A 23370-nucleotide genomic window follows, 5' to 3' on the forward strand; every position below is an offset into this window, starting at 1 on the left:
ACTGCAGCAATTGCAAAGTTGCAGCTGTCCAGATAAATATATCTAGCTATGTTCAAATCAAAGCACTACAACGACAGATGGTTTTCCCCTAATTAGAGCTGCCATATTTCAAGCTAGGACTTTTCAGAAGGAAACAGTTAGCTGTAAGTGAGTTAACATGCCCAGAATTCCTGGACAAGTAATAGTGCTCAAAATCCCGAAGTGTGAAACTTCCAGCTGGAAAAGACACAGTGTCATGGAAAATCTAGACATATGGTAACCTTTTCTCAGATGTGGCTTAGGAGTTTAAAAAAGAACCTGTCTATCCAGAAAGAGATGGATTATGGGCTGGAAGAAACAAATTATGGGATTTTCAGAATTTCCCCCCAGCTGCAAAGCATAATGGCTTCTAGATGGTTTGCAATAAATATGATGTTATTCATTTAATTGGGCATAAAGCCTGAAAACAACATAAATGACTGTAGGATACTATTCACAGTATTTAGAGCTTCCCTCTCCCACTGTGGGAAGTGATTAACTGGTTGCATTCATCCCATCTGATGTTAACTATCTGAAACTTATCTTTCTAATTACAGCTGGTCCCTTACTACTCAACATTCAAAGTAAAAAAAAAAATATTTCCTTAAGATGAGGATCTATTCTATTCTAAAATAAGTGCCTGAAACAGAAGAGGGAAATTTCCCCACTCTCTTTTTAAGAGTGCTTTATACATGAAAATTCATGTAATAGAATAACATTAATTGATCTGTCTTAGAACTAATCCCCTTTATCTAGACAAATCTTTCAAATTTTTAACTGCTATATTCTTCAGTTCAGTGACCATATTACATAGGGATCTTTCTAGCAAAGCTTCCAAAATCAATTATGTTTACACTTCTGGCAGTGATGGTAAGAATTGCCACACTCCTCCGTTAACACTGGCTACTCTTCCTTTGCCTAAATTTCAACAACAAAAATAGAAATGACCTTCTGAATAAAGAAATTTGTACGGAAAAATACTCTCTGGAACTGCTATTATGGTTGAGTTCCTCATAGTAGATAGCACCTTAGTGAAATAAGAAGTGACTACATCAACTTCATCCTTTGGGCTGAGAAAGAAGTTGAGCTGACATTGAGTCACTGAAATATGCAGTGAATCATTTTCTTCATAGTGACTGATTTTCTCTTATGTGTGTAAAATTCATTAAACTTTTTTGTGATCATAGTAATATCTCTTAAGATTTCTTCCTTTATCAGTCTCTCTTATTCATGTTATCTTTTAGTCTCTCAGTGACAAAAACACAAAGCAGAATATTGATAACTTTCTAGAACTTTGAGTATTTTGTTTTTCACTGATGAAATTCTAGTTAGAAATGCTTATGTAAAACTGCACATTTTATTAATGAAAGCTTTCAAATTCCTGTCTCTAGATGTCTTTGTTGTTTAATTTAGTGCATGTTTATATAGAGAGAAATTAGCCAATTTCTTAACAGACTTCTTGTCATGGATTTGTGTCACTCTGAGGTTTAATTAAGAATATGAATATCTACAATTGGCAGAATATACACAGCCTCCCTTTCTGGGTTAAGGGTTCTGCTCCAGAAAACAATCTTCAGTTTTGTCTGTGCATGTGACCAGTCTTTATAATGTGTTGGCTGACAAAAAGAAACTTCAGTACCACTGTTTTCCAATGTCTAGAGTTAGCTTGAAGTAGTTGTTCTGCAGGAGTTTGAATGCTGCCTTTTTGTTCAGTAGTATATTCTCACGAAAACAAAACAGTAGTTGTAGTTTCAATTACACTTGCTATTTCACTGCTAAACAAGTGCTGAGTAACAGCCCTTCATGCTAAAAAAAAAAAAAAAAAAAAAAAAAAAGCAATTTATTTGGTGAAAACTTTCACCTTCCTTTACCTCGAAATACTCTTATGGTTCCCCCAAATTCTCAGTGCATTGAAATATGTTTAAAAAAGTTAGTAAATTGTAATAGCATGCTTAAATTCAGATGTTTGTTGAATTTAAAATCATTGGGATCTAAAAGATAAGCAATGCACTACAGTGCACTACAGTAGTTCACATGTATGTGTGGCTATCGAAATGTATTGGTGTCCTTCCAAACTTGTTGTCGTATGATCACTTCTTCCTGTAGAACATAATCAGTTTCCAAGGAATCTTGTATGTAAATTACCTAATTCAAAGGGGAAAAAAAAAAAAAACCAAAAAAAACCCACTATGTTTCTTTCTAAGAAGGTGTTATGTGTACTCAGCTTCCTACCTGTTTTTCCTTTAGTGTCTTGTGGGTATTTTCCTTAATGTTTCAACTGCATAGTCTGAACATAAAATAGCGTCTGTGAGAAGTTAAGCTTTGATTAATAGCTGTCATGTTAAGATTGGTTGGGAAGTGGAATTAAAAATTTGCTATTGTTCTGGAGAGTGTCTCCATGAATTTGAATATCATTCTGTTTTTTTATCTGCATTTTGTAATCTCACTGGACAAGCAGAATATGTAATGGAATTCACAAATTAAATATAAATCTGGAAGATACCATGTAGTACTACTCAGAAAACCAAACCAATCAATTTTCTACATCCAAATAGTTTTTCTGTTGAAGATATTTATTGCTAAATTGCTAGATAATGGATATTTAAATAAATTGCTTTGAACTACTCTCAAGTTTTCTGGAGAGATATTAAATACAGATTTAAATATATCTACCTTCTTTTCCGGGGAAAACCATTCTGTAAAGGTAGTATTTCAAATCATGTCTATTTTAATGCTTTATGCTAAAAAAAGAAAGGAAACTCCACACTAACAATTTTTTTTCTTGAGTGCAAATTTAGCTCTGGATTTGAATTTGGTTTGAATTTCCTCTTCCTAGTATTATGTTGCCATTAGGCCCCAAAACTTCCTTCTCTGACTGTCTATTCATACATTTTATTTCAGCCTAATGCTGAACCAGAATCTCAAATTAACAGCAAAGCAATCTACATTGTAATGCCTCTTCTCATTTTGCATTCCTATGGATTTCCCCCCCCCTTATTATTACTACTGATATTTACGTTGGCTTACATCAGTTTACCATATGCATCACATTGTGCTACAGAGTGTAAACTCATTGAAAAGATTAGATTCCATTCATTACAAGCAAAAGTATTACTCTGCAGTCACACTACAAATTGTATTTTCCTGCCAGTTTTTGTTCCAAAGTAATTTTTAGTGAACATTAAAGCATATGGCAAACAAAGATATGTGTGCCTTTCCTTCATTTGAAAAAAAAAAAAAAAAACATCTCCAGAAAACAAACAGATAAACACACACACACATAAACAACAACAACAAAAAGAAAAAACAAAACAAAAAAAAACAACCCACCACCTCATTAGGAAAATTGTAGTGTGAAATTTCAATTCAAAAATAAGGAATTTTTCAAGTTCACTTTGGTTAGAAATGCAGCCAGTAACCTTTGCATTTTGTACTGCTTAATATCCAGTTTGTGAGAAAGCTAAGATTTATAAAACTACATTTCTTTCAGAATATAAGATTTCCAATGGCAGCAAAAGGAGAACTACAAGACTTAACAGCTCTGTGATACCAGGAGTGTGGTAACACTAGCTTCATTGCTGTAGTGCAAACTGCTACCAGGCTCATTTTGTCTATTGAGTAGTTTCATTTTAGGTTTCATGGCTCACTCTCTCTCTCTTCCACATATCTCTAGTGAAAGAACATTATTCTTCACTGTCCTGCCACGTGGCTCTTGCACTTCTAGAAAGGCTATAAAAATCCCTTCCTTTTCTGTAGCTGGTTTAGATTTATCTCATTAAGCTTGTCAGAGGTTCTTCCTGCACTCAGCTTAAGGTTAACATCCATAATTTTGATCACACCATTTGAGCCTCTGTAGCTCTGTGACTTTTGCTAGTAGTGTTTTGTTTTATTATTTATTTTTTTCCAGAAAGCCCTATCTGTTGTAGTGGAAGTCTGAAATCTCCCTTCAGAAGCTTGCTAGATTCTTGCAATAGTACAGAACAGATTACTCTTAAATAAGGATTTATTTTCCACAAAAAAAAATTAGGAAATTGACAGAAGAGGGATTAAACCACAACAAGAATTCACACAACTCATCATCACTTTTGAGATTAGTCTGGTTTATTCTAGATGCTGCAAGAATCAGGAAGAGAAAGCTGTCCACTTTTCTCCTTAGTCTCTTTCCAATAACTGCAGGAGCTGAGTTTTTTTGGAACTTATTTTTTCTGATCTTTTCCCACACACTCCTCTGAGTGTGAAGATATACTTGGATGTATAACATGCAAGGTCTGAAAGTTGTGTTATCCCTGGATGTTTTGATAGTAGGAGTTACTTAAAGATATCTTTTGTTGCTGTCCAGAGATATAAAAATTATTCAGTTCAGAGTTAACTTGATATTCTTTCACAACAAACAGCAGAATAATGATAACGAACAGAGGCTTAAGAGTCACTACCCATATTTCCCATATAGTTTGAAGAGAGACAATTGATAATACATAGAGTCTGGCACTGGAGCTTAAACAATAAATGAAAATTATGAAGCTTATCAAGTGAACCTTTAAACTTCACATTTAAATTTAAAAAATAAAAAACACATATATTATGGATTAGAAACATTATTAGGTGTGATGGACTGGCCAGTGCCAGTTTTTACATTTTATCCCACCAGTAAGAAGACTTCACTGTTCTCATAGGAATAACCAGAATACACTATTTCTTGAAGAAATGCATCCTCTTTAAAGTGAGTACAAAAGGTCCCACCAGTTTTCTGCTGATTTCCCTCAGTCAACATTATAGGCACTCTAAGGCACTTAATACATGGAACGAGAAAAGAGTTTTGCTGAGGGCTTAACACAACAGAGTGTTTGTTGAGAATATATAGAGAAATTGCATCTTCTTTTCAGTAGTGAGGACAGAGGAACAGTTGTATTACTCACCAGTTTGGCTTACAGATACAGGCAACATGTACATCTCTCACAATACAGTATATAGCTTGCAAGCATTAAACAAGCAGTGAGACCATGTAGCTAACATTAAATCCTGTCTATCTATATGTTAATCACTATGTACTGTTTCTGCTATAGGAAGATAACATCCATACAGATGGTTTTCTACCATTAATGACTATGAAAGAAGCTCTGTGAATGCATCATCATTTTAAGGAAGTGCTTTCAGGCTGGGAACTCTGGAGGAAAAATATATATATATGCATGCATGTGTGTGTGTGTGTGTGTGTGTGAGTATATGTGTATATATATATATAGTTCTGTTCACTGCTCATTTGAGATAAGAAAAATATAATAATCTCCAATGACAATTGTTCTCTTCTTTCAATCTGACTGTCTCTTATTACTCTTTTAGTCTGTTCACTATGAGGATCCCCCATTAATGTTATTCACAGTGTAGAGCGTTAGTCAGCTGGACTAATAAAATCCTAATGAAGTAATTGTAAGTTATTTGTTTAGACTGAATGTGACTAGGATCAGCAAAACTTGCTCCTTAGTTATCTTACAAGACTCATTTAGGAATACTGCAACACAGTTCAGGTTAGACTGTGAAAACTGCTAAGCTTCAAGAATTGTCCCTGAGTGTAGTCCTGCCAGAATATACAGCCAGAGGGTCAAGCTATATCACTTTTAAATAATTAGCTTTTGAATGGAGCTCTGGAAATACAAAGTGCTTCTCAAGTGCTATAATTACTCTGTCCCTACATAGCAGCATAGTTGAGTTTCAAAGCATGAAGTAAGGAGCTAACACTGACTGAAAAACCTACACTTTTTATAGAAATTATTGTCAGTGAATATGAAATAAAATGGATTTCAGGTAAAAACTGCTGGTTTCTTGTGTTTTTTTTCAGCTTGACTCTCTCTTGATTACCGACTGACAAATCTTTGCATGGCCTTCAGCAAAGAGACAAATCAAGCTCAGGTATTGTTATGAATGTAGATGTTGCTCAGCAACAAGATATCAGAGCCAGATGAACAGACTTGTGATGGCAGCTTTTGCTTAAAATTTTCTGTTTTATTTTTTAAATGTTTCTGCTGCAATTTTTCTTTCTACTTCAGTCAGCTTCTTTTCCACCAAGACACGATGTCTTCTACCATGCTTGTCTTCATTTATTTATTTATTGGCATGGGAATTATGCAATAGGACTGTCAGAGAAGAACAGATGATCACTGAACTCTAACAGGTGTGATGTTCCCAAGTTACAATCATTGCTGTGGAGACTGAAAGCAAAGAGACCTAATGACTATGAAGACATCTCTTAGAAGCCAGTGTCTTTGCAGGGTTCTCCACAGTTTCCTTTGGAAAATTGCCCATGAACATCCAGATGTTTCCGGTAGCATGGGATGCTACTGAGGAAATGGAACTTTGCGGAATTGAGGCAAAAACCCAAATGCCTTAGAAGACGTTTGCTGTCTTCTAAGGAGACATTTACTGTCTTCTAAGAAGTCTGGATGAGATGGTTATATAAGGTATGTTATTCCCTCCTATCTTCTTCACTGACACTTTATAGTGTGTGTCTTCTCTAGTAATGATAAGGGTCACTGCATAACCTTATGTTTCAGGGCTTGTTGTAAATTTTACTTATCATCATGTTCTATTTTTGTTACTCACATGAAAATGTGCACTGACTATCCGGTTACTTTTTCAGGGACAACACTGATGCTGATAACCTGTGGATAAAATTTTAAAACACCAGTGTGAGTGGCCAAGATCACCTGCCTGACTGATGAGGATTTCCTACTAGCATGCTATTCATCCATAGATTCACATTAGTATTAGATATCTGTTTTCAATCAGAAAAAAAAGTCACTTTCTTTTGCAATGAACGAATAACATTGCAAATCTAAAAGAAATTTCATCTCCTTAAAGATATTCTCATTTCTTGATCTCTGCCTTAAAGATTTTCAGTCCCACCTTTTTTCTTTTTTGATTTAAGAATATTGAATATACTACCCTGTACATACTGTCGTGTTTCCTCCAGAACACATGGATTACTGTGTTATCTACTTGAGAGCATACCAATACTTCTGCCATTCTCTTTATGGTTTCACTTTCCTCGCGTTCATATTTTTGGCTTGCTTGAGTGAACACAAGAGCTTTCTCTCTGAAGTGTCCCTTTGGTGTTTCTCTTGCTCATCCTTAAGATATTTTTCATTTTATCCTCTTTTCTGCTTCATATATCTGTTTATATCTGTCCATGGCTCTCAAGAATATTTCAAGCCTTACTGTTCTATAATCAGTGTCACAGATTGTTTCACTGAGTCCTTCTAGTTAGTCTGTTTGAGAATAATAAAACTGATTGTCTGGGAAAAGATTACCTGTTTTATGGTTTTGAAAAGGCGAGGAGAGGGAAAGTAGTCAGCAATCCCTTGCTTAATAATAATTAACCCTAGCACAATGGAATGTATTGGTATGCTATTTTATGCTCTTTATGGCAAAGTAAAAAGTTGACAGTAACCGTATGCACTGAGAAATGTGCAGATATCAGATGTATAATAAAAAATCTATCCCTATATAGTATACCAAGTATTTAAATTCCAGTTTCATCTTTTGGTTATAAAGGGAATGCTGATCCTGAAGCCATAAATGAAAAGAATAAAAATGTAGCATCTATACTATGGCATAGCAAGCTTAGTAATAAAATCATAAAATGTCACTGATTCATTTTATTTTGGCAGTGTACAAAGACTGTATTGATATGAAATTACCTTGTCACAGGTATAATCCTTGAATGAGAAATATTTATTTCCCCAAAACATTTATAGCCTGAATATTCAAGATTAGAAGACATTTTGATGTTCAAGGGAAAGCAGTAGCCCAGAAGGATGAGCACCATGCAATCTTTTTTAAAGCACTCATTGTTTTGGGAGTCTGGAGACAAAAAAAAAAAAAAAAAAAAAAAAAAAAAAAAAAAAAAGATGAGCATAACATTAGAATGCCATTCAATGTGTAGACTGAAAGAGAAGGAACAGATTGGTTGGGAGGGGATATGGAAGAAGCAAATTTTAAGGAGAGCAGGAGAATGGCTCCTAAGCACTTAATAGTGCCTTTTCACTGGAATCTTGAGGACTTTGAGTCATGTGAAGGAGCTAGGAAGGTAAAATTAGCCCTGGAGTATTGTCAGTAGGGTGACATATCATCTGAAATATTTCCTGTACATTTCATGAATATGTATTGCTGTTCTTCCCTGAAATGAAAATCCATGGTTACAATTCAGGAGTAGTTTTAGCTGCTGGGAAAATGTCTTTTAGAACATTTTTTATGAGTTCTACTATGAGCTTTCTAAGGTACAAGACAAGTTTAAGAAAAACATGCATTAAAAACTTGTTTACAATATACTAATATTGGTAAAAATATAAAATTTAAAGAATACCTGAAACATCAGTTAGTAAAATACTTTTTTTTTTTTCTCAGTAAAAACTTAGGTGAATTTTGAATTAGTTCTCTGTTATCCTGAAGCTTTCTTGTTCTGCTGCTTTACTCAGTATCAGTAATTTTCCTCAGTCAAGTCCCAGAGACCGCAATTTTTAAGACTGTGTTACCTTCTCCATTCCAGAAGTAAGCAGCATTTACTGATAATATTATGCACTCAGGTTAAATGTTTGACTATGACAAATGATAGGATATTTTTGAAAACATTCCTAATCTACACACAAGGTACAGATATTCTTTTGATTCCAGATGTATGCTGCAAAATTCTCAGGCCTTGAGAATTAAACCTAAACTGTATGTAAATTCATTTAAATAAACTCATTTGATTTGAACATAGTGAATGTCGTTGAGATACTCATCCTAGCTAAATATATGTCCTCCTTCCTTTGTTGTTAATCAAAGCGTGTTGTTGGAATTTGCTCAGCACAGAAGAAATTCCAACAGTAGGAAAAGTACTGTCAATAACTCTGTATCCTATACCTAAATCTGGAAAATCTGGTGTTCTCCAGCAACACGTAATTATCAATTTTTGGTTTAGTTCTATAAAACTGGTTTTGAGGATAAGGCATTATGAAGAAAAAAGTGTTAACTATGCATAAAAACAAATTGTTTTTATTCTTTTCATTTTTATTATGTTTGACTGGAAGAAGGACCATCACACATTAGCACAGAAAAAAACAAAAGCAGTGCCAAGGAATGTTAGGTGCTAAAGTAGTCTCTGAACAAGGTTAAGCTGAATGACAGATCAGTCACCCGCAGGCAGCACACCTTTGTTAACTTTCAATACATTGTTGTATTGTTGGAAAGCTTCACATGTAACCATATAAATGTATATATACACACACTTCAATGAAAATGGTCTCTGGGAAGATTCAAATTTTGAGGAACTGTCCTGTAGGAAATGTTACTGGAGTTGTAGGTAAATCAAATAGGGCCAGAAATCGGTGCTTATAAAAAAACAGCTCTGTCTAACAGATACTCCCTATTATTATTCTCTTTTGACCAAAGCACTCTTTCCCTTTATTGGCTTGTTTTAGAAGTGAACAGAGAACTTTGTTCTGAGTAGTGGCTCAAAACTAATTGTTAGTACCATGCAAATTATGCTAATATTAATAACAGTGTTTTTTGTGATTATGCAAAGGAATATCAAAATGGCCATGCGGTGGCTTATATATTTCAAGAACAATGATCTCACACATTTTTTCTGAACAGCACAACAGGGCTTGGAGTGGAATCCAGAAAACACTGCTGTCCCAATTTAGATGTCTAAGCCTTTGAGGGTGATAATTTTTTATTAGGAATTCTAAAAATATGCTGAACACAACACTCTATAAGGAGAGAAGGCATTGCAATTAAATAGCAGTTCACAGAAGTGATTGCAATTGTTGAGGCAGAAAGGAGACTAGGGAAGTGTTGGCAACATTCTCTCCTTGTGATCGTTACAGTCAGCATGGGAGAGGGGAACAGCAGCAAAGTGAATAGCAAGCAAACAATATAAGAGGAATAGTTAACTAATACCTGTCACATTACATAGCAGTAAAGACTTATGTCCTTGAAGTTTTCCCTCCTGGAACTTGCAATTGTGCAAATGCACATTCACATGTACGTTCATAGGTCCCATGTGATTTTGATATAATTACATCTTGCATTACACTTATTTGTAGATTTTTATTCCTCTTTCCTGGTTCATTGTAGCTGAACTTCAGGGCTTCATAGTACATTTTCAGACATTTTCAAATGCCTGCATGATTCCCACTAAACTTCAAACAACTCTCTTTTTCTCTTCAGAAAGAATGTAACCTTTACTATTTCCAATTTTATTGTGACCATAAAATTAATTTCATTTATTGAAATTCTACAGCTAGAGTTATTCACCATGATTACTACCAAGTATCTTCCAGCATTTCACCCTGCCTTGCTCTTGTCTTTTTAATAGAAAGCTCTTTTTTTGCTATGCTGTTAATAGAATCTAACGATGATAGAGGGTCTGTCCTTTGGAAAGGTTTCACCATCAGTGGACAGATTGTATCTCTCACAGTGTTTACTGCTTTTAAAAGCAACAGTAATCTTTCTCACATTTGCTGTGTCAATAATGAAGTCTTTATTAACACCTCACCCTTTTTATAGACCTGATAGAAACAGATGCTCCATCTGCTTAAATATTTAAAAAGTTACTCTTAAAACAACATTTACAAACCTTTTCATGAGTATATCTGGGAAGAATATTGTGAATGCATCCCACATTGAGTTACCTCTGTAACTGCTCCCATCACAGCAACAGCGTCGCTTATGATTATAATAAAGCTACAAAGGATAATCCTTACTTCTTTATTATTATTTTCTCAATTGATTTGTAAGGAGATAAAAGATCAGTTTGGTAGCTTCAGTAAAAATGTAAAAAATCTGTAAATTCTCTCATAACTGTCAGTTTTACAACATATCCAGACCCTGATTTGTTTCAAATGCATTTAAATGGTACATTCCTATTCCCCTTAATTATTTGGGTGGATGGACTAAGATTTGAGCTACTGGAAAAAAAAGGAATAATGTCCTGTGGAGTTTTGTCTTTGAGGGAAAACAACAAAAGGGCTCTTTGTCTGCCTCATGCGACTAAGGTACCTTCAGAAGAAAGGTTTGAGCAGCCCTCTCTAAAACAAGGTTAATGGTTGCAAAAATGACATTTCCTATTCACCTTTGTGATTTTGTATTCAAATGCACACACTTTATCATACTCGAAATCTGGTGGCATACACAAATCCCATTCTTGGATGTGTAACTTGGCTCACGCATAGGATTCAATTAAGGCCTAAGAGAAATATGTCACACTGTTAACCCTGCCACTTGTAGCAGTCCTTGAGACTTCACAAAGCTCTTCTGAGTCTGTGATGCACCATTTAAACCACTTGACTTTCACTCCATACAGCGCCGAGTGTGCCTCCAGGGAAGGTTCACAGTGCTCTAGGGACAAATTCTTTTTCACCACTGCTCCCTGAATAACAAAACACACAAAAAAGGGAGAGAAAGACAAGTATTTATGTCTCTTCCTAGAACACAGACAAATTTAGGAAGTAGAGAAATCAATAGAAAATAAATAAAGGTGAAAAATAGTATAATAATAGAAAGTGGACATTTTATATTTTGTCTTCATGTTATGTTAAACTTTTTTCACAAAATCACAGAATGGCTGGAGTTGGAAGGAGCCTCCAGGGATGGTCTAGTCCAACCACCTGCTCAAAGCATGATCTGAAGTGAGCTGCTGAGGACCATGTCCTGTTGGGTTTTGAGTATCTCCAAGGATGGATACTCCATAACCTATCTGGGCAACATAATTGACTTGATCTTTTAAAGTTTTCAGCTCTTTTATTTTATATTTCAAAATCAAATATTTATTCCATCTTGACCAAAATGAATTTTCTTCTTTATTAAAAGGCAAAGATGACATTAAGGTTAGTTGGAAAGGACTGAGCGCAGCATTGCCAAAGAAGACCTGGGGGTATTGGTGGATGGGAAGCTGGAAATGAGCCAGCAATGTACCCTCACAGCCCAGAAAGCCAACCATATCCTGGCCTGCATCAAAAGAAGCATGGCCAGCAGGCAGAGGGAGGTAATCCTGCCCCTCTACTCTGCAATGGTGAGGCCTCACCTGAAGTTCTGCATCCAGATGTGGAGTCATCAGTACAGGACAGATGTGGGTCTGTTGGAATGTGTCCAGAGAAAGGCCGTAAAAATAATCCACAGAATGAAACACCTCTCAATCAAGGACAGGTTGAGAGAGCTGGGGTTGTTCAGCCTGGAGATGAGAAAGCTGTGAGGTGACTTGATAATGGCCTTTCAGTATCTAAAGGGGGGCAACAGGAAAGAAGGGGACAGATTCTTAAGCAGGGTCTGTGGTGAGAGAACAAGGGGAAATGGTTTCAAGTTCAAAGAGGGTATATTTAGGTTAGATATAAGCAAAAAAATCTTCTATTGTGAGGGTGTTGAGGAGCTGGAACATGTTGTCTAGTGATGTAGTTAATGGAGACTTTCAAGTCATGGCTGGATAAGGCCCTGTGCAACCTTATACAGATGTGATGTCCCTGTTCATTGCCGGGGAGTTGGAATAAATGACCTTTAGAGGTCCCTTCCAATACTAAGGATTCTATGATTCTACGATTCTACGAAATAGGAAATTCTGCATTGGGTAGACAACATTACATTTTTGTTATGAATACATTGTAAGTATTTATTCTTGTTTTTAGTCATAGTTTTAGAGACACTGAGATATTTATTAATTCTATCTCATTCAGTTCCAAAATCTGTATATGCAAGGTGTAGCCATATTCCTATGATCAGGTGAACTTTAAAGATTCAAATATTTCAATGCTTTTGTTCATCTATCTTCTTCATCTAGCTTTTACAGATCACTGTCAGATTATATTTATAATGGCTGGAGACCTGAAGTAAATATTTCTATTCAAGAATTATCCATAAGATGCGTGTATAGCATCTTGAGAAATGCTACAGAAAGTCAATGACCATCTTCATAAAAGGCTAAAAGAAAAGAAAAGAAAAGAAAAAAAAAAAAAAAAAAAAAAGCAACAACCACAGCATATTTTCTTCAGCATTAGTGATCTTTCGCTCTTAATGGTTATTAAAAATGAAACGTACCCTCTGAGATTAGCTGCCTCCTGTTTAGCTGAAAACTGAAAAATATTAAGATGGCTTAACATTCTCATTATCACATACTCACATTCTGACATTGCTTTGCAGTACTTCATAAAATAAAATGTGAATTTCAGCAGCTTTTCTTAGGCTAGACTGGGCTCTCATTTCCACTTGTGCAAAATGAGTTGTTTTCATAGTGACTAGGGGCTCACTAAGATGCACCTGTAATCAGTTTGGGATATTGACTTGAGAAGCAGCTGTGGGGTTACTGATGGAAATTCCGTATTTTATCCTCTGTTTCAAGTAGAAAACTTAGGTTTTGTTTCTGGGACCTAAGAAGATGCAAAATGAATTCAGCACAGTTTATAAGCATGTGCTTAAGCAGATCTGTTCAGGTGGTCATTTTATTCTATGCTCTGGACTAAATTAGTCTGGGAATTTGAGAAATGAGCCTGAACACATCTTTTAAGTACACAGTGAGTTCCCTAAGAGAGAACATCTACAAAGGCTTTCCCCAACATGCTTCCCACATGTATAAATTTTTGTATGTATGTGTTATAGCCTCATGGTACATACATGAAGTCTGAATAGATTTGGAATAAAATTGCCATTTGTAAGCAATCAAAAAATAAGCATCACATTAAATTAAATCTGGTAATAGAACCAGCATTAATCAATATGAACTCATAGAAGCAAGATTCTATTTAGTTAATTTTATATCCCTTTTGATCAGATTACAATTTGATTGCTAAAATGTAATGGGATTGCTGTAATTTATTTAGTTTTCCATCAGACTTCTATTTATACTAAATACCACTAAATGATTGTTGCATTATCAAAGTATTGAAAAATTTCAGAGTAAATTCTTTAAAAAAGTTGAAGAACTCACAGGAGTTTGGAAACTTGTGCTTACAAAACAGTCCTCATATGATAACAGGGAATGGCCATATTTCACGTGCAACAATTTCATTGAAGATTTGCATGTATGTGCATGGACTATTTACCAAAACAGTAGGTTGAGAATGTAAATTCATGCTTGTCCTTTTTCTGAATCTGATACTTCATTCATCTGATTCACAGAGCAGTGGAAGAAAAGATAAGCCGATACAAAGCAAATACAAGTCCTGCAATTGTGAATACAAGTGGGAGGAGGCTGAGAGGCTATGTGTATATCCAAGTGTATATCTTTACTAATTTTGTTTTATCTATTACAGTTACTATCTACAGATTTTGCTTTATCTATTAAACTGTTATCTCAATCCACAAGTGTTCTCTCTTTTACCTTTCTGATTTTCTTCACCATCACACTGTGGAGGTCTGGGCAAGAAGCTGTATGGGCCTTAGCTGCCTATCAGGTTCAAGCCACAAGAACAGAATAAAGCATACATCAGAACAAATATTTTACATTTGGCAGCTCTGTATTTTTTTTTTATTGTTTGACTGTTCTCTTTTCACTAAATATTTTTTCAGGAGGCATACCACAGCAGGCAAATTCTAACATTAGCCGAGCAAGGTGTTTCTGAGTAATCAGAAAGTTGTTATCACCTTTACCTGGATATAAAATGTTTTTCCTGTGGAATTTGCAGAATTGAAATGTTCTGTGAAGAAAGCTCAGTTTAACCATCTTGTGAGAAAGCATACACTGAAGTGCAGCTAAACTGGGCTAGCACTGGCTATATGTCACAGAATCCTGCTGTTTGTCCATACAGATTCCCAACATGGAACACACTACATTGATTCTTAAGTGAGCTATCTCACTGTGTTCCTTTGCCCCCATTCTCTGTTCCCATGCTGGGAAATCTCAGTGAGAATATGGGTGCACATGTCCTGTAACTCATGAGCAGGGTGTTCAGTGCAACCAAGGCATGCTGCGGCTGCTGTGCATCTGCAGCTCAGACAGGAACAGGGAGGACGTGGATTTTTCTCCATTCTTTCCTGCAGCCATCAGTGCTGTTTTCTGCATGCAGTTGAGTCCATCTGTGCCTTGGCTGTGAGTTCAGAACACCTTGACTGTTCATGTACAGTTGTCATTTCTCTGAAGTAACCAGAAATTCTGGAAAAGTGGTGAAGTTATTTTTTCCATCCAAATTCAATTTCCAGATGGTGGCAGATGACATGTTTGGCACAAAATGGCCATACCTCAAACTCAGGGGACTGGAACAGGTCAGCGAATTTAGTATGCTGGAGACTAAACGGAAATCTACTGCCACTGGCTAAAATTTTCTCATTTTTCCATTACAATGAAATTTTCCACCTACTCCTGGTGAATTTCGCTGCTGTACATCAAGGTTTGGTAGCTTTTCAACAGAAAAAGTTGTGTAACAAAGGGTCATGTTTCCAAACCAGTCATCTAAAAATATTAGCAAAATCAAAAGTGAGATATAATTCTAAACCAAAATGGATTCTTAGATCTATGAATATTCATCTGTTTAGGTTTTGTTATGATTTGTATTTGAAGAAGTTATTTAAATACAGATGATATTCAGAGGACTGACATTCCATTACTTCTCAATTTCTACTACATCATACAGCAAACAAGCTTTACTTGTTTAGGGGGTTTTGAGCTCTTGTCTTCCACTACCTATGAATTACTACCTTTTGAGTTCCTTCTACAAGTTTTTGCCATCGTATGTAAGAAACAAAAAGAAAAAATAAAGTAATGAAGTACATTGCTGTAAGTTAAGTTGTAACTTTCAGAATTAGACCTACGCTAATTCTAATCGATGAGAAGTTGTAGCAATTTCAAGGTGATGTATCATGGAGATGTTTGAGAGATTTATTGTGTGAGAAAATTAAAGAATATTCTGATTTTAGATCATCATCCATGAAAAAACTAATTTTTTCCACCTCTCCTATGTACACACTCAGATGCTTTCATGAGGCTACACTATGTGATTCACCTAGATCACATTCAAGAAAAACAGCACTCCTTTTCTTTTGGTTATTTATCACTGCTATGTCCCATTCAGTGAAAGTGACCAGTTTCAGGAGATGACTTCAATCTTCATACATAAACATTTGTGATAGTCCTTCTGCAATTTCCATTTCTTTAAAATGTGCTGTGATTTACAGTACTTGAAAAAGATGGCAAAGCTAATGAAAAGAATGCATGAACTACCTGGCAAAAATTCAGCAGGTTGTCAAACAGGATTATCCTTTACAGAATAGTTCAATCAGACACTAGGGGCCAAAGCATTTTACTTGATTACACGGATTTTTTTTTTTTTTTTTGCATACAATTACACCCCAATCTCATGAAAAAGTGTCATTTTGACAAAAGGGCACTGCTGAGAATGTCTGATCAGTGATTATAGTTTTAAAAATAGCCTGATTTAAGACTAATCTAGATTATCAATAGGTATAGTAAATGTAATAACCCCAGTTTAAAGTGGAGATAAAGGCACAATGCAGAAAATAATGTTGTAATATTTTCTCTGTAACTGTACACCCAGATTATTAAAACATATTACTTGCTAAAATGGTGCTGGATTCTAGTGATAATGAGGGAGAAATTCCAGGTCTGCAAAAGGAAGCTGCACTTTAACACATGTACACCTGCAAAGATTGGTAAGAGTTTTGCTATACAAATAACATCAGGAGAAATAAAATTTTAAATAATTAAAGTAGTGTGTTTTCATTCTCATTTGCATTTCACTAATATTGTTTCTTCTGGTGCTTATAAAAGCTATTTTGGAAAAGGACTGCATCTCAGCTGTGGTGAATTTCGTCAAGATTCTTTTCCTCTAATTAATCCAAGATGTTCGAGGTCAGAGAAATTTTAAAAATATATAATCTCATCCAATGATATTTTTCAAAGACATCTTGGAGATTTCATGAAGTTTGAAGACTACTTCAGTGCCTGTAATTGTGTCCTTTCAATTTATCGAAAAATATGGCTGAGACCAGAGTTTCTGTAATCATACAGACATCCTCCAAAAAAGTCAAGGACTTGAGTACTTTATGTAATAAAATTAATAAAGTGACATCCTGCTGCAGTTTGGTGTTGCTTGCTGTGAAGCAGTTTATCATAAATGTAAAATAGGCTGATTCTTTAAAAAACGTGGAGGGAATTGTTTGATTTATAGGAAACTATAAGATCTATATGTAAAATCTAATCAAGAAGTCAGAATTTGCCAACAGTTAGTAGTATGCAGGTATTCCTGTCCTAATTACAATTTATTCAAAGAAGCAATCTTACATCAGTTGATTAAGGCTGATCTGGGCTAAAGAGAACTTGATTACTCTTAAAAGTGTTCATATTTTCCAAGGCCAAAATCCGTTTGTGGAATTCATGGTTAACTCACTGAAAGGACAAAAGTGGCAAAGAAGAATCTCAGCTTTACACGTGAAGGTGGAAGTCTATGATATTTCTCCTTGAGAAAGTAGCCTGGGAACAATAAACAAATTATAACAGACAGAATAGTGTGGCTGAAACATTATTTTTCCTACCTGTTATCTGATTCTCTTTACAGCTCTCTAAGTGTCTCCTCTGGGACTAAAGAAAAATGTATCTCTAGATCTCTGTTCTGGGAGAAGACACAACAGTTTACACAGCTGGAGAGCTGGGACATCCAGTCTAGCACAGGGATTACTGAAAATGTACTGAGCTGCAACTGTATATATTTCAAAAATGTTTTGATGAAATATAAGTTTGTCTAATTGACTGTCCATTTTGTGTTAATGCAAATTATTTCTGCACAGGAAAAATACACAGGCAACTCAGGGAATTCTGCGGATTATTGTCATTATACATTAATTACAATATTTAATTGCAGTATTTAAACTCATAAGATTGGACAGAAAACGTTTTCAGGCACTGAAGCCCACTCTAATGTCACAGTTACATCTCCACAGTTACAGTCACTTACACTCTGTCAGAGTAACTACACTGAATCTGTGTAATGGGAAAGTCCCTCAATCTACAAAAACTACTGTATAGTGCCTAAGTCTTAGCCTGTGCTAGTCTTAATCAACACAATATAAAACCACGTTGAGGATGACACTGATATTTTGAATAATTATGGGACAGTGCTCAGTTCTGATGCATGAGCCCCATTCAGTTTATTAGCAGAGACAAATACAAAATCAATCCTTTATAATAGAAACTCCTCCTGAATACCTTTTGACTAACTTGGAACTGATTCCTAAAGGAGAATGTTTGCAAAGGCTGGTTGAGAACTGGAAAAACTGCAAAACAGACATTGCCTTCTGCTTTTTCATATCTTATTTTCAAACTCTGCTTCAAGAAGATCCCAGTTTCCCCAAATGTCTTGCTTGTTTATTATTTATCACTAGATATTTCATCCTGGTAAATGGATCTCTACAAGCTGAGCACCATTCATCAGTCCACATCTTTAGCCTGCCACACCAATCACATACCAAGTGCTTTAGCTGGAGTCTTTGGTTGAAGTTGTACTACCCATCCTTAACATGCCCTGGACAGTGGTGTAATGAGGGTTCAAGTAAAACAATACTGGATCTGCAGCAACATCAATTTTCTTTTATTCTTTTTCTCTGAAAAAATATCTGCATTTTAAAATTATTTATGTGTATCTACATCTACGAATCCTGAGGCCAGGACCTAATTATTTCTGAAAGATTGGAGTATACCTGAAGTATATACAAGACCTTCAGCAGTGGCTACATATGTTAATTGATCATGTATTAAAATACAAAGCCAGACATCTGCCCTCATTGAGTGACATTTTGTTTGGGAGTGGTATAAAGGAGTAGTTAAGTAGTGTGCCACATGCCAGCTGGGGTAGCCTCTGTTATACCCAAAGAACCACCAGGGAATACAGCTAGATATGAGCATTTCCTCTGGTTAAAAATGCACTTCCTAAAGATGTCACTGTGAAGCTACCTTTTCTCCAAGGATTCTTTGAAACACAAGTCTTCAGAAGACCTGTTCTCCATCTTTCTCCCTGCTACCTCAACAGAATTTGTGTTCTGGACCACAAATCTATATGCACAAAAATTCTTATGAAAACTCCAGACAACATACAGCCATTAAACAGCATTTGATAAATGCAACCTCTTTAAAAACTGTTACTCAATAAATCCTTGCTACAAGTATTAGGTTATTTTTTCATCTTCTGAACAGGTGTCCCCGTAGGCTTTAAAAAATACTACTGAAAGATTTTACATGATTCATGTATCATACTGTGTTTGGGCAGGATTAATTTGTATGAGGTGAAATTGCAGGTCTTCTGTGAGCTGGAGGTCATTTCAGATGAAATCTTATAGCACAGTGCCCAGATATGAGGGCTCCACACTTTTTGTTTTTAATGAGTGCTCTAGATCCCACAATTGAGCTCAGCAGGAAGAAAGATTTTGCACTGATTTCAAAACTGATTGCACCTCTGTGTGTTAGCTCACATAAATAACTACACTCTTCCCACGAGATGGCACATATCTGAGTAGCATATCATCCCTTATCTGGGCACAGCACTCTGGCACCATCATTTGGTGATGTAATGTAGTTCTGAGCTGTGTCAAGCAATTTTCTGGAGATAATGAATCTTAGGCCAGAACTTTATTGACGTAACGCCTTTCAGCTTCTCATCTCTGCAGATATTACTCCAGTGGACATGGCTTCTTTCTTATTTCAGAGCTAACAGTAGGACTGGAAATCCTGTGAAGAGATTCAAAATGACAATGCATACAGAAAGTAAGTCCACTTTGGCAGTATTAAGTTTATGTCCTGTGTGAGAGAACCATCCTTGCAGATAGCATGACTATAGTCTCTAGATAGTTAGGTCTCACAACCCAAACTTGTAACTCAGCTAGAGTCGAGCCAGATGGGCCTAACACACAGGAACCAGTACAGGTTCCAAGGCACCTTTTCACATCTTTATGAAGGAAGTACAGCCAACTGCATGTACAACCTACATGCTTGTGAGCTGGCAGGATGTCAGGATCTATATTCATTTCTAAGTCTTTCAGACACATTTCAGATTTCACTCCCTGCACCTCTTCTGTTTTCTGGGATACAAGTCTCAGTCTCATAAACCAGGGATCTGAGGCTTCACCTGACCAAGCTCACAGTTCCTCATATGTCCTTTCAAACCACTGCAGCTTTTTTGATCTTCCTAATTGACCCAATTTGATGCCAGAATGGGCTAACAGAGGTAAGACTTCACAAGTTTCTGAATTATAGTCATTCTTGCTTTTATCAGTGCTGGATGGCCTCAAGTTGTTGAAGCTGCTTTGACTTCAACCCTGGGATAGATTTTGTGTATTTTACCAGTACAGAGGGGAAGATGATTTTTCTGACAATGAAAGTTTTCTTCTCACCCCTATCTTTCAGAGTCCTCCGTCACAGAACACCAAATAGCCTACAGAGTATCTGCTTTCACAGGCACTCATTGAGCTGCACAAACCCACACCTGCAGTGGGTTCTCCAGTCACTTTAGCTGGCTTTATGTAGAGGTAAGTAAAATGTCTCTTGCAGTCTCTGATACTCTCTGGTAGCTGAGGGACCAAAAGAAGCAACAGTCTTCCTCATTAAAAGTTTTCCTACACTCTCTCTGCTGGAAGTTATACTGGCTAAAAGATGATCTTATCATAGCCAGTGTACTTCTACAATACAGTCTGTCAACAGAGAAATAGCATGCAAAATGGAGAATAAAGCAAAGAACTCCATTTTATAGAGATGTTTTACAAATTTTGCTTGAAACTTGTATACTTTTTTTCTCTCTTCTACCACAGCTAATCCACTCAATGTCATTTAAAGGCACATATTGCCTATCCTCAGCTGCTGTGAGTTTCTCCTTTTTCTGTTGCATCTCAGAGCATTGTATTAGCCAGTAAATTACATCAAGAATTAATTACTCTGTTAAGAGCTTTCAAGTATCTATGCCTTCTCCACAAATCAAAGAGAAACAAAGCAGAGACTTCTGTCCATATTTAATGTATTGTTAAAGAAATAATATAGGTTCAAGAACAGTATTTAACAACTGCAGAAGTCAGAATTATTAGTAACAGGGGAAGTTATCTTGCCTCTTGCTTTAAAGCAAACTTGCCCAGCAAATTTTTGCTTTGCTTGTCAAAAATAGCGTCCATTAAATTCAAAGCAGCTTTGTGCTGTTCCTGTTACAGGATGCACATGGGAGCCCCCAAGCAGTCCCTCTGATTGGAATGGGACTACGAAAATGAGAGTAGGGACTTTGTTTGATGTATTAAATGTGCAGGTAGGGATACTTATAAGCTCAGATAAGGAAAATACTGTTTTAAGTAAGTGCTGGCTAAGGAGTGGTTAGACCCCCTAGCAGTTATGTTCTGCATGTGGAAAGGCATACAGAATGGAGTGGTTTGTTTTTAAAAAGTTCTTTCATATTCCTAAGACCTCTGGTATTTTTGAGAAAAAAAAAGTCAGTCTACTGAGTGTTTTAGATACTGCGTGGATTGCAGTGATTCAAGAGTTATCAAGGAAGAAAAGCTGAAACGTAACACCTGTACAATTGTGGTGCTGATAGTTTCCTTGGGAGCCTTTCTTTCCGCTAAATGCATGAAAAGTAGTAGTAGACTGGAGAAAAAAGCTGTAGAGAGAGCTTCCTTGCATAGAAGAGCTGAAACAATGCTGAATATCTTCCATAAGCTCTAGGAGGGTTATAACAGATGTAAATTATTTAAAATTATAGGAAACCCATTTGCCTACATGAGGTTACATCTGAAGTGGAACTGCTGAAAAAAAACCCACAAACACCTGACCTGGGATAGAATTTCAGAGCTCTTTCCCCACATGCCCAAAAATAAATCAGAGTTCTGATACTGTTCCATGAGGGATGGAAATAAATGTATGTTGGATTGCTTAAAGCAGTGTTTCTCTGTTCATAATGCCTTTACTCCATTTTTTAAACTTACAAATGATTAAAAATGGGTGGTTTTTAAATATGTGGTTTACTTGAGAGTGGTGGCAAAAACATTTAGTGAAGGGATTAATTATGAGAGCAGACTTTGTCCTGTAACATGGCACTCCAAGTTGACAAGTGTACATTTTGATTTTATCTTATTATTTTATTTTATTATTTTAAAAAGGACCTTCTGTCAGAAGTAGCATTCCAACTGACAGCTTCAGATGCAGGTAGTTGCATCACTATGCACCTCAAGTTAATATAGCCAACAGAGTGGAAATAACAGAGGAGCCTTAGTCTTGTTTCATTTGGATTATTATCTTGAAATAGATAAAAAGTTCACACCAAATTTTACATCTGTTCTGAAAAGCTCTGTTTATTTTTGCTCTCTGTTACCTACATTAGGTACAAACTCCTGCTTTCTCTACAGAAAGTGTTGTGTAAATAACTTCATGTGTTATTTTAATAACCAATGTATCTGCCGGTTCTGATATGTCTTGCTAAAGTAAATCTCCCCTAAATATCATGTGCACATTTTCCCAACCTTGGCTTGCAAATTAATTATAGTAAACAAATAATTATCATTTTATTTTCAAAGATTAAAGGCTAACTCTCAATAAAACAAAAATTGAGTTTGTTGTACTTTATCCATGTTATTCCTTCAATTTGTGTTTTGTTTTTAGTCACATTATTCTTCCAGTTTTTGTTAATTAGAGTTGTTGTTCTTCCTTTCCACCTGCAGTCCTGTGGTCCTGGTCATTACATTTGTATCTTAGCCAGCTACCTGGCTTGCTTCTTTGTTTTTATCTTTAATGCTTAATCAATTTATCTTCTCTACTTATAATCAGTGTGACAGTCTCACTTGGCATCCTGAATGGTTTGTAAACTACCAGTCTTCTAATTGAAATTGAAAACAATTTATATATCCATGATACATACAGGGAGTATGACCTCTGAAGATATATTAGCAAATAATGATGATAATAAATTATTTTTTATATTCAACAGATCTTTGTTAAGGTTTAAGGTCCGGAGCAATTCCAGTTTTAATCAGTTTCTGTGCAGGATAAGCAAGAAGGATTCCTATGCTGCTGGAGAAAATAGATACCATTTATTATTATATGTTAATTACACAGGGCTTTCTTAGTCATCTGCAATTTCCTTCCTCAGTAAACAAAGTTTTGTGTAGTGTAACTGCCTATGTGATCTCTGTTTTATTGGAGTACCAGATATTTATTGGACAAAATCAGTATGAAGTATTACAGAAAGTGATAATGCTAAATATGGAACAGAGTTTTCACTTATCTGTGCTTATACTAATTAACTGCCAAGTGTTTGGACATGCACTTGCTCAGTGAGAGAAGTCAAAGATATGGTAAGGAGGTGGGCAGCTCCCTCCTCTGCCTCCACAAACTCCCCAGTCAGGAGTCCATGA

Source organism: Gallus gallus, chromosome 1 (assembly GCF_016699485.2).
Source record: "Gallus gallus isolate bGalGal1 chromosome 1, bGalGal1.mat.broiler.GRCg7b, whole genome shotgun sequence".
Taxonomy (NCBI): Eukaryota; Metazoa; Chordata; class Aves; order Galliformes; family Phasianidae; genus Gallus; species Gallus gallus.